A 12,087-nucleotide genomic window follows, 5' to 3' on the forward strand; every position below is an offset into this window, starting at 1 on the left:
GTCAATGTAATGAAGGCAGGAAATTAGGTGAAGTCCCTGTAGGAGAGTAGGATCTGCTTACTATGGTTACCCCCACTTTTTGCTGGTGTTTCACAGTTTTTCAACTTTAGTCTGGCTGGGGCCCTGCTATCCAGGACCCCAGCCTAGCTGCTTCCTCTCTAAAAGGATTGCATGTACATTAGGTACACTCCAGTTTGGCTACTGGGGAACCCTTGTGAGTCCCCAGTATATGGTACACTATGTACTAAGGGCATAGGTACCCCAGAGGCCTACCAGGGGCTGCAGCATGTATAATGCCACCCCTGAGAAGCCTTCCAAAATGACACCACAGGACTGCTACTGCAGCCTGGGTAAGGTGGTGCATGCATCCCTTACTAAGATATAGATTACCTATATCTACCTTTAATCATTGACACATATAAGCCTATCAGCCACTTCCTTGGCAGGCCTTATGTTATATTAAGTTACGTTATTCGAAATTTGTAGAGCGTGCAGCTACTCCAAAGAGTGTCCCGGTGCTACAAAAAGACCACCATACCCGCTGACAGACAAACACCTCAAACACAGAAATGGAGAGGCCTAAAGCTGGAAAAACCATGTGTTCAGATTCCGCATAAAGGTCAGGAGGTCCGGGATCAGTCGCAACGGGGGGGGGGGTTGGCTGGTCCAAAGTCACGCTGCTACTACTTGAAAAGATCTCCCCCCTACCTGTTAGAGCAAATCCTTCCCTAAGATAAGGAGCCCCAATTTTATGGAAAGCTTTGAAGACCAGGACTAAAGCTTTAAAGTGAATTCTCTTTCGCACTGGGAGCCAGTGGAGAGCGGATAAAAGATGAGAGGTATGTGTCCTAGGTCTAGTTAAGAAAATGGCCCTGGCTGCCATGCTCTGAATAGTCTGCAGATGACCTACTAGATACTCTGGAAGTCCCAGATACAAAGAATTGACATAATCCAGTCACAATATCACTAGGGCCTGGACAACTGTATTACGATGTGAGACTGAAAGTAAAGGGAGGACGTTTTTCAAAATATTCATTGTCCCAAAACAGGTGCCTGCCGCTGATTGGAATTGCATAGAAAGTGCAGAATCCAATTTGACCCCCAGATTTTTCACAATAGAGACCTTTAACAACAGGGGGGACATATCATGGGGGGACTTGTCTTGTGGCCACCAAGAGTGCCAGACTTCGTGTGGACGAGGTCCAATGAAAAAAATCTCTAATTTATCAGAGTTGCATTTTAGTTGGTTACAGCTAAACCACGCGAAGACTTCAGAAAGGCAATCCTTAATTTTGGTCCTATTGAAGTCAAAGCCCTTCTCGCATGTGAACAACAATTGAGTGTTGTCCGCATATGACACTATTTTAGCGCCAAGCTTCTCGGCGAGAAGGGCAAGTGGAGCCGCGCGGCGGGTCTTATTCTTCTTTATCTTCTTGCTTCTTTTTTCTATCGGGATCTCCGGAAGGAAGGCTCAGGGAGCCCCTAAATACTGAATTTAGGGGCGTTACAGGTAGGGCAAGGGCAGGGACCGATGGGTCCCTGTCCCGGGGTGAGCACACCCCTCTCCTGTGGGAGGGGGGCAGGAGCCTAGCTGGGATTGGGCAGTGCTCCCCATCTACAAGATGGCCGGGGCCCGGGATCGTGCTTCATCTCGCCTCTTCCACCTGAGGGGTGGAGTTGGCACAGGTTGGCACCCCCCCTTCCTGCCGTGGTTTTTCCCGCCAGTCTTCCCGCTAAAGTGGGGGGTAGGTCTGGTTGCTGGGTACAGCAAATGGTCTGGAGAAGCTCTCAGAGGCGGTATGCCTTTGAAGCTTCCCCCTGTCCATCCTGGCGGAGGAGACATAGCACCTCGCCCAGGATGTCCTTTGTTACAGACCCAGGAGAGCGGGGGGCTCTCCACTCAGGGGTTCAGCAACATGTCTGCTATGTGGCAGCCTCTGCAGCCAGTCAGCCCAGATTGTGGATTGTAGGTTCGTATTTTGGAGGGCGTCTCTAAGATGCCCTCTCGTGCATGTTACATTAAATCCCACACTGGCATCAGTGCGTGTTTAATGTGCTGAGAAGTTTGATACCAAACTTGTCAGTCTCCAGTGAAGCCATTATGGTGCTGTGGGGTTCGTAATGACAACCTCCCAGCACCATATACTCTTAATGGCATCACTGCACTTACAGTGCCCAGGAATGGCCCTGGGTACTGTAGCGGCACAGGGCTCATGCACCCATGCCCTCACCTCTGGCATAGGGCACCCAGCTCGAGGGGTGACTGAGGTATGCCAGAGCAGTGGGTTCTATGGGCAGGGCACACAGGGATGTGGGCCCTGTCGACTCTGGTTTTGGTTCAGTACTTAGGCACTCATCCTGCCAAGGCAGTGTGTGGGTGCCAGAGTACAGGGCCCCTGAGGATGGCACAATCAGCGCTGCAGTCCTCAGTGGTCTTCTCTAGTCACCATGCCCTTGGTACCTAGGGTACCATTTACTAGGGGCTGACAGGTGGCCAGAGATGCCAATTGGGTATTTCGTTTCTGTACAGTTTTAGGGAAGGAACACAGGCCCTGGGTACCTGATTGGCAGGGACCCAGGGCACACTCAGTCAAAGCACATCAGCAGTTCAGAAAAAAAGTGGGGGTATACTAAGGCAAGAAAGATGACACTTTCTCACACCTGGTAATCACCTTCTGTAACATTCTCAAGTGGAGTTTGAGTCAGGTTGAGATGGCAATGTGCAAATTATAAACACAGGAATAGCAGTAGGAAAGAATCACCTCTTATCTGTTATAGATGTGACCTAGCTATTTTTCACATCTGTTTCACAAGCAAACTGTGTCATACCAAAATTGTGTGCTAAAAGGTGTTTCTTCTTTTTAACCTCTATACCTAGTCCTTCACTTCACAGTCTTAAGCATAAGAGAGAATATTATTCTCCCTAGTCATTCTGCTGAGTTTGCTCTCTTTCACACCCTAACATCAAGGGACAGATGTATCAAAATACCTATTTGCGATTCTCGAGTAGCGATTTTTTGAGAATCGCTATTTGAGAATTGCAAAATGGTATGTATCTAAAAAATCGCAATTTTTTAGCAATTACTTATTATTCCTTAATTGCGAATAGCAAATTCGCAATTAAGGAATAATGTCCCATTCATTTCTATGGGCCAGGAGGCCCCTAGGAATGAATGGGAAGTTATTAACAGTTTGCGATTCGCAATTTGAGAATCGCAAATTGAGAATAATTTTAAGGGTGCAAGGGTGTCCTAAGGACACCCTGCTGAACCCCTGAAATTCACATGTGTGCGCATATGGCACACATACATGCCCTAAGGGCATGTATGTGCATCACATGGCACCTTCACAAATGCAAAAAAATGCATATGTGTAAGAATTCGCAAATTACCACCAACTTGAAGTTGGTGGTAATTTGAGATTTCTAGAGGAAAAATCGCTAAATTGAAATGCTTGATTCATAACATTTAAGGAATCGCAATTTGCGATTCCTTAAATGCTTACGCAAAACTAAGGAATCGCAAATTTTGCGATTCCTTAATTTTGCTATACATTTTTCTTCATACATTCCATTTAGCGAATTTTTTGTCGGAAACGCTGCTTTTTGCGAATCGCAGCGTTTGTGACTAAAAATTCCCTTGATACATCTGCCCCCAAAAGCCCACTCAAACCTCTTGAGTTTCCTTAACTTTTCAAGGTCAGAAACAACTTTTGATTTCCCTCCTATTGTCTTTCACTTTCTTAAATAAAGGTACTTTTCTCAACTCTTAAATATGGAAGCTCACTTTCGAATGTTTTACCACACCAAATGCCCCTTTTTGACAAAAACACTTTCCTTTTCATATGAGAAGTCATACTTCAAGTTCAAAGCTCGATAAAATGTGAATTAAACTTTTTTTTAAACTTTTAAACGCATTGGTCAGAACCTTGGTAGAAGGCACATTGATAACTCTTAGGTTGTGAATACAAGTGTTGTGTGAAATTCAGGTGCCTGTTCTAAAACGTGTTTGCACATGGATGGAAATTGTGAGTTGGGTGATAATTGTCACATCCTCCGATTTTTCCTCTAAGAAGTTTCGGCAGGTCAAACTTGCCGAAATGTATCAAGAGAAAAGGTCCATAAACAAGGCAAAGAAGAATTCAGGGGCATATTACCAAGCAGGGCGATAGGCAATTATCGCCGCTTTAGCGGCCGTTTTTGGCCGCTAAGCGGCGATAATTCTATTGCTCTATTAGCAAACTGTTGCTAACAGCAGTTAGCGACAGCATTAGGCGATAGCGAGCGGTTTGGGTCCCGCTTTGCATGTCAGCGATATTTATCGCTAATGACATGTAGGCAGTCGCTAACGTCGCTATCGCCTATTAGCAAGGCAGGCGTAGCGATGGAAATATTCCCGCTATCGCCAAAAACTAACGCCTGCTCTGACCAGTTCTTAGCCATGTTATCCAATGGGAGGTGGATAACATGGCTAAGAGCATTTTGTCGCTAGTGCGTGAATATCGCTGTATTCTCAGCGATATTCACGCTATCGCCGGAAAATGTATCGCTTTGGAGATAAACGTTGCTAATAGCACGTTATCTCAGCGATAATTTACGGCAATGCGTAGCAATAAAAAATGTTTTGCTAAGCCTAGTTAGCGATAAATATCGCTAATCGTTGGTAATATGCCCCATAGTGTGTTAAATACAGATTCTGCATGGTATGACTCATTTTAAAGGCACAACTTGTAATAGACGATAATTGCACCTTTTAAATTCCAATCCCCATGGTTTCGGATTTGAAAATGTTTGATAATAGGCATCTTCCTAGCAGGGCACACATAATGAGGTCCATTGCGTCACAGACCCCCCATACCAGACTCGGGATTCTCAGCTGCACAAGACCAGAACCGTGTTCCTTCTGCTCCAAATTCTTCACACCATGACACTTTCATGAGTGATCTTCGTTGTGGTTTTATTTTTGATAAGGCCACACCCAAGATGCCCACTGCTCTTATTTTTGTGGGTGGTGAAGATCCAGATTACTGTCTGCAATGGTCACATTAGCAGTAGTGCTGTGTCCCAAAAGTGGTGTGTAGGAAATTGGGTTACTGGTTGAGGGGGGGGGTGGTGGAATTCTACTCAACAAGCAGCAACCAAAGTTCATATCAGATTGAAACACAAGCAAACCCCAAATTAACCTGTGCTCAACCCTCTTGTAGCTTAGAACAAACGCCGTCAGGTTTAACGTAGAGACAATGTGTAAAGCATTTATGCGGCACACAAACAGTAATAAAGTGATAAGCCAAAGCAAGAAAAATTCCACACCAATCAAGAAAAAGGAGTAGAATTAAGTAAATTAATTGACACCAAAATAACACAAATCCAATTAGTGCAACTAGTGCATATGCAATTTTAATAGTTAGGTAAAAGCACGAAACACTAACTGTGGTTATCTGGTCGCACATGACCAGTCACAAGTTCAGGTCACTGCAATGGAGTGCAGGCCAGGTAGAGGGACCAAGTTAGGCCAGCTGAACAAAGTACCTTAAATCCTGTTTGCTAGAAGGTCCTGAGTCAAGGATGGATCGTGCAGCAGTGATACTGAAGGGCTGCAGGGCTGCAATGCAAGGTCCTGCCTTGAGGCTGTGTCATGCATGAGCGGTTTTGAGGAGCTGTGGGGCTGCGGGCCAAGGTTCTGTGTTGCAGATGCGTCATTTAGCAGTGGTCCACATGACCTGCGGTGCAATGCAGCACTTTGTGTCTGTTCTGCTGGGACAACAACTGGACTCGCAGAGCACCTCCAGGTCAACTAGCCAGGGACCAGGACTGGGGTGGCACCCCTTGGGGGGCAGGACTCACAGTAGGAGGAGTTTAAGAGCAGAGTTCAAGGTGGATGAAGCTTTTTTGGTCCCTTAATTTATGATCAGGAGGCCGGCCAGCTAGCTCTTGGAGTCATTCTGGTGGTTCTGGGTTCAAGGTGCAGGTCCAGTCCTTCTCGCTCATATAGCAGGGTAGCAGAGTGGAAGTGCTTCTTGCAGCAGAGCTATAAGGATATGATATATTAGCATAAAGAAAAACCACCAACCATTCAGTAGCAGATCCAGCGGGGCGATGTTAGGTTTCTTATTTACTCCCTGTGGAACTCGCAGAGAGCTGTTACGAACCACTGCCCTGTACTGAAGCACCCAGGGGAAAAGGGAAGTGGATCAAATATGAAAGAATAAGGCAGCAGCTTACCAGAAACAGGACCTCTCCGGTGTTCTCCTTATACTATAGGAAACTTCTCTCTCTGGGCAGGGAACTGCAGATGGGATCCTGTAGGCGAAAGGAGACAGCAACAGTTTTACGTTCACATTAATCCCCCGCTCACATTTCATTAGCGTAGTCATGTCAAAAACATCACACTGTTTTCTCACAAGCTGTTCACCCACGAAAACTGTAAAAAAATATGGCTTACCCCACAGAGAGAGTATACGTCACTCAAGAGCTCCTTGCCATAAAGACCACGAGGTTTGCAATAATCAAAGTCACGAAATAATAAAGTATTGGGAGACCTCACCTGGTCCACAAGAGTCTTTAAAGACTACATCCGATTTGGATTGGTAGACTAGCATTCCAATCCATTACACATATGAGAGTAAAAAAAAATATCTTCTGTGGCCACCGCCATCGTGTGGAAAAGTAAATTTTGCCATGTTATATGTGCCTACGTGTTCCCCATGTTATGTCATATGTGCATGATCGATATGCATGTATTCCCCTCTGATCAATTAAAGACTCAATTACAGTTGTGTCCATCTCTAGTACGTCAGTTTCCAGTTCTCGTGAATACAACGAGTATTAGGCCTATGTAAAGCTATGTTGCCACGTTTTACAGTGTGCACGTTAATTCATTGAATTATACCCGTTTCTAGGCCTCAAAAGGGCCCGGACTCAGATTCAGCTCCTGTTGCCTGAACCCTCGCTGAGGAGCGATACAGCCCCCACCTGTATCCCTGACCCTTCACTTACTTCCTGCCTCACAGTGCCCGGCTCGGCCTGGCTCTGCCTGCCAGTCTGCCAAAAGTATGTTATGATTCTAGTTATCAGTCCAGCCCTCCTTCTCTGCATTCCTAAGCTACTGAATCACATCAATAGTTTCAGTCATGGTCTAGCCTTTACGTCTCCATGTAAGAGAAATACTGTATTAATGGTCATTTAATATTCCTCAGCACGCACTACATGTAGAATAATGCATGCACCAGTCTTAGAGTCTGTTAGCCTTTGCCCTGATAACTTTTGGATTCTATCAACATGTTCTCTAAACACTAGATACTAGATAGGCTTTAGGTACATGTCGCTCTGACACTCCAGACTTTCGTCTCCTCTTCTAGCACAGAAGTCATAGCCCCCCAGTTCTCCCTAGTAACACGTCATTGTCAGTTTGCGCGCACCACTAGGTTAGAGGTCCCAGCTGCTCAGGTAGCCCCCTCCATGTTTCCGCCCCATTTATGACATATTCTGTTACGTTTGCATCACATGTCTATGTATACGCCCTGTACACACCTCTTGTTACACCTACTTACTGCCTTATCTTTCGCGACTGCTACAAACTCCCCCTACTGCTACGCCTACTGTATTGAATTCAATGTATTTTGTTTAACTATATAAACCAATGTACTGTTATTAAAAGGCATGCGCATCATTCCCAGACCCTGCCCGGCAGCTGTCGGGCCCTTGCCATCCTATTCCCGTACAGGCTGTCCTGTTCCAGTCCTTTATGCTTAATTAAAGCCTGTCAACTCTAGCTACCTCGTATCTTGACTCTTATTTATTGAGCTATCTGTTATATTGTATCCAGTCAAAAATAGAACCGGTAATTAATTATTTATTTACCACATAATGGCGCCCGAATAGGGACTTGCCCTTTCCCCACGCGCCAGAGAAGCCACGCAGGCCCCCTGATCCTCTGCAGCCGTGACGGAACCATACCGTGCACGTGCAGATATTTCTGCTTTAAGTATCCCTCAGGTCCACGGAGGAGACGGAGGTTGCGGTCCAGCATCCAGACGAGGCGGTGGAGGAACGCGGCGAGTCCCGACCAGAGCCCAAGCCGAGAGTCCAAGGTCCGAGGTATCCGGAGGCCCACCTGTAACTGAAGTCCGAAGTTCGTCCGTCCGTCGTCGTAGCAGTCCAGTCCAGTCCGAGGCCTTCCGTTCTTGCTGCCCGGTGAGTACCGTTGCTGGGGTAGTATCTAGACAGGGTCAATTAATTTGTCTCTGGTCCGTGGGTTTGGGTACACAGATCCAACACGAAGTGTCCACCTAGGTGGATGCGGGTCCTGACGTGTCTCTTTATGAGACCGGTAAGTTTCGTACTGTTTCAGCAGTGCATCTAGTCTGTTCTAGTAAGTTCTGTTCTCGAGAAATCCATGTGTTCTGTTTTCAGTATTTCAGGTAGTATTCTGTCCGAATTGTTATTTTTAAATGTTGTTCCATGTGTTTTCAATGTCGTGGTATGAATGATTTGTTTTTAATTATTGTGTTTATTGTGTATTGTATTGTTTCTAGACTCCAGTCTAGTCATGCCTCTGTTCTCTAAGTTACGTCAGTTAAAAACTAGAAAAGGTCTGCTCGAGGAAGCAGTTCCTGTCCCGCCTAGGGACAGTCCAGGTCATTTTATGTATCACAAGCATGGCATAAGTGCCATATTATATCTAGACTTATGGGTCGAGTATACCAAGGAATTAGAAGAGAAATATAGATGGCCTGTATCAGGTACATGGGATGCCGAGTGCATCATGCGAGTAGAAGAAGTATTATGGAAAAAGAAATCCAGACAGTCCCAGAAAGATGCCATCGAGTTATGGCGCAAAGAATCTCACAGGAGAACAGAGAAAGAAATCAGAAAGTCAGAATTAAGTAGAGAATCCTCTGAAAGAGCCCAAGAAAGGGAATTAATCGAAATAGGTGAACGAGTTAAAGCCGAACAGTCAGACAGACAGAGAGATGCCCTCATTAAGGGTATGTATCCTCTTCTTGCCGAGGGCTTGCCGAAAGCAACCCCGGAAGCACCATGTAATTTTCCGCCGCCATTAGTTCCGATTAAGCTACGTCACAAACCGACCGCAGCTGATATTTTTCTCTCGTCCTATTTGGACGACACAGTTCCAGAATATGCAAATCCCGCTCCGCCAGCTCCTGTAAATAATGTAATTCCTGTTCTTCCAGCCACCGGGGCACCTGTTACAGCACCTGTTACGGTACCCCCGGTCCAGCCCATAGTACAAGTTCCCGCTACATCAGTCACTCTGCCAGCACGAAGAGTATCAGTCGACGATTCCAGTTTAGGGGCCGCGGGGGGAGGTCCTCCTGGTACCCCGCCGCCACAAAAACGTGTAACATTAGTCGAGTTACATGAACGTGCGTTACAGCGTACGCCCAAATATCAGTCCGTTGCAGATATCAGACGAGCTCTTACCGAATGCCGTTATGATCCAGTCCCAGGCGATGATAATATGGTTATATATTCATTGCGTGTAAGACGGGTGACCGAGTATTTGGACACCCTACCGAATATGAAAGAAGATCTAGACAGAATATATCGTTTCATCCGTACAGGAGACGATCCAGAAAGTATTGGCGAAATCATGTCTCTAAGGAAAGCTGAGACCCAGCTCATGCTGTTAAAGTTTCTAATCAATTGTTTAATAAGGGAACAAGATTGTCCGACTAAAGATCCGACCGAAATGAAAGTTCTGACAAGGTGGAGTGATAATATAGCCGAGGGAAGACACAAGACACTCAGTAGTATAGAAAGTATGTACAAGAAAATTCGTAAGGAAATAATAAGGTTACACGACAATCGTAAAGCACAAGTAAACGAGAAAGAAAGTAACTCAGATACCGAAGAAGTAGAAGACGAGAATACCGCAAGAATAGCGTATGTAGGTAAATCTAGATTTCCAGACCGACATTCACGCCTAGAACACAAGAAAGTTTTTCATCCTCCAGCACCAGAACAAGGTTCTCTTGAACAAGTATTTCAAGCTACCGATCACATTCTGAAATCACGTATCGGTTATAGTGAACTTAGTACTATGCATGAACAAGAACTAGCCCGATCGGCAGTTCGGTGGATTACTGATTCTACCACTTTTCCAGACGAAATAGTGGCACAAATGTTTCTGAAACTGCCCCCAGCCGAGCAGCGACTGGTGGGTATGTATATGATCCAGCACCTCATTACACTGTATGAGGGTCAACATTCTGATCCAGGTCCGTTACATGATGTTCTGAATGAGTTGCTCCAGTATAGATGGAAAGGTTTAGGTACCGATTTAATTAGTGTCATTCTAGAACAGCGCCACAAATATAGAACGTTTCTGAATCCGCATTTCGTTCACGTCTCACCTCCAGAAAGTAAACCATTTTACATAGATAGACAGCATCCGTTACGAGAAGTACACCCAGTTAGGACTGCGGGTGGCGATCTAGAACGAGTATTTGTTTACACTCCTATTACAAAGATGGAACTCTTAGAGATGAAGAAATTAATTCCCTGTCACGACAAAGATCCAGCAGGGTTCCACCGTGAATTAAAAGACATGCTCCGTATGGGAGAATATACGTATCCAGATATCATTAAAATGTTAAAGGTCCTGTTGCCCGCAGGGGTATATGAAAAACTCAAGGAAAAAGAATGGGAGGTGGGAGAGAAAAAGATAGATTGGACAGCTCTAGAAGCTGAAGATAATGCACGTGTACCAGGTACCGGTCTTGGGGACAAATGTAAAGAATTGCCCGAGTTATTGATTCAGGTTTTGCCAAGATTACTAGCCACGAAAAAGGAAGACTGGGATGCCATCTCAGCTTGTAAACAGAAACCAGACGAGGATACTAGTGATTTTTATTCTAGATTCGAGAAATGTTTTATCATTAACAGTGGTTTGAGGACAGGTAGCGAGTCATACCCTCATCTTTTTGTTACTAAACTAGTCGAGAATTCAAGCCCACCAGTTAAAAATCGAGTTTTGAAAGTCGAAAGTACTTGGCAAGCTAATACCCGTCCCAAATGCTCCAAATGCTCCAGTATCACCAGAATAGAATCAGGGAAGAGCAAGAACACGAAAGGAGACGTATGAAAGACACGAAAATGAAAGTACTAGTTGCACAATCTGTTCCACAAGACAGTCAGAAAAGGGGTCCGAATCAAACCAGTCATCCTGCAGCTCCCGTTAAAGGGACCTGCAATTATTGTAAACAGCCAGGTCATTTCATAAACGAATGTGCAGTTCTGAAACACAACATAGCCACTGGTAAGACTAAAGAAAGACCACGTCCGCCCAGACAAGAACAAGTTTCACAGACTTCTCAGTCACCACAGAATGCACCACAGCCCGTTCTAAGCGTGACTGCGAGCGAGCATCACTTACCGTTCTGTATTTCCTAGCCGAGATGGGGCACAAGGTGTCCCCTTCGAAGTTTCAGTTCTGTGTCCAGCAAGTGATCTACTTAGGCCACTTACTGTCCAAGTGGGGTAGGCAGTTGACACCAGACCGTATCCAGTTAATAGCGAGTCTTCCACAGCCCAAGACACAGAAGGAGGTACGTGCTTTTATCGGCCTCACTTCTTACTGCAGACAATGGATTCCTCAGTATGCATTCCTAGCCAAGCCACTGATACAGTTAACGACACAGGAGGCAGCCGTATCGACTGTCCTCCCTTGGACATCTGAACATACACTTGCTTTTAATGAATTAAAGAAAGCCTTATGCCAAGCACCTGTTCTAGCTACACCGAACTACAGTAAGCCTTTTACACTTTTTGTCACAGAACGTGATGGTACTGCATTATCTGTTCTCACACAAGTTCAAGCCGGACAGTACAAGCCCTGTGCTTATTTTTCGAGCACATTAGATCCAGTAGCCCAGGCTTTGCCTGCGTGCCTCAAGTCAGTTGCAGCCACAGCTCTAGCTATCAGACAAAGTGATTCCATAGTATTAGGACATTCCCTGACAGTACAAGTTCCACACTCCGTGGAAGTTCTTTTAAACCGAACACAGACTCAACACTTGACAATTGCACGTTTAACAGGTTATGAATTGACACTGTTCCAGCCACAC

Source organism: Lissotriton helveticus, chromosome 12 (assembly GCF_964261635.1).
Source record: "Lissotriton helveticus chromosome 12, aLisHel1.1, whole genome shotgun sequence".
NCBI lineage: Eukaryota > Metazoa > Chordata > Amphibia > Caudata > Salamandridae > Lissotriton > Lissotriton helveticus.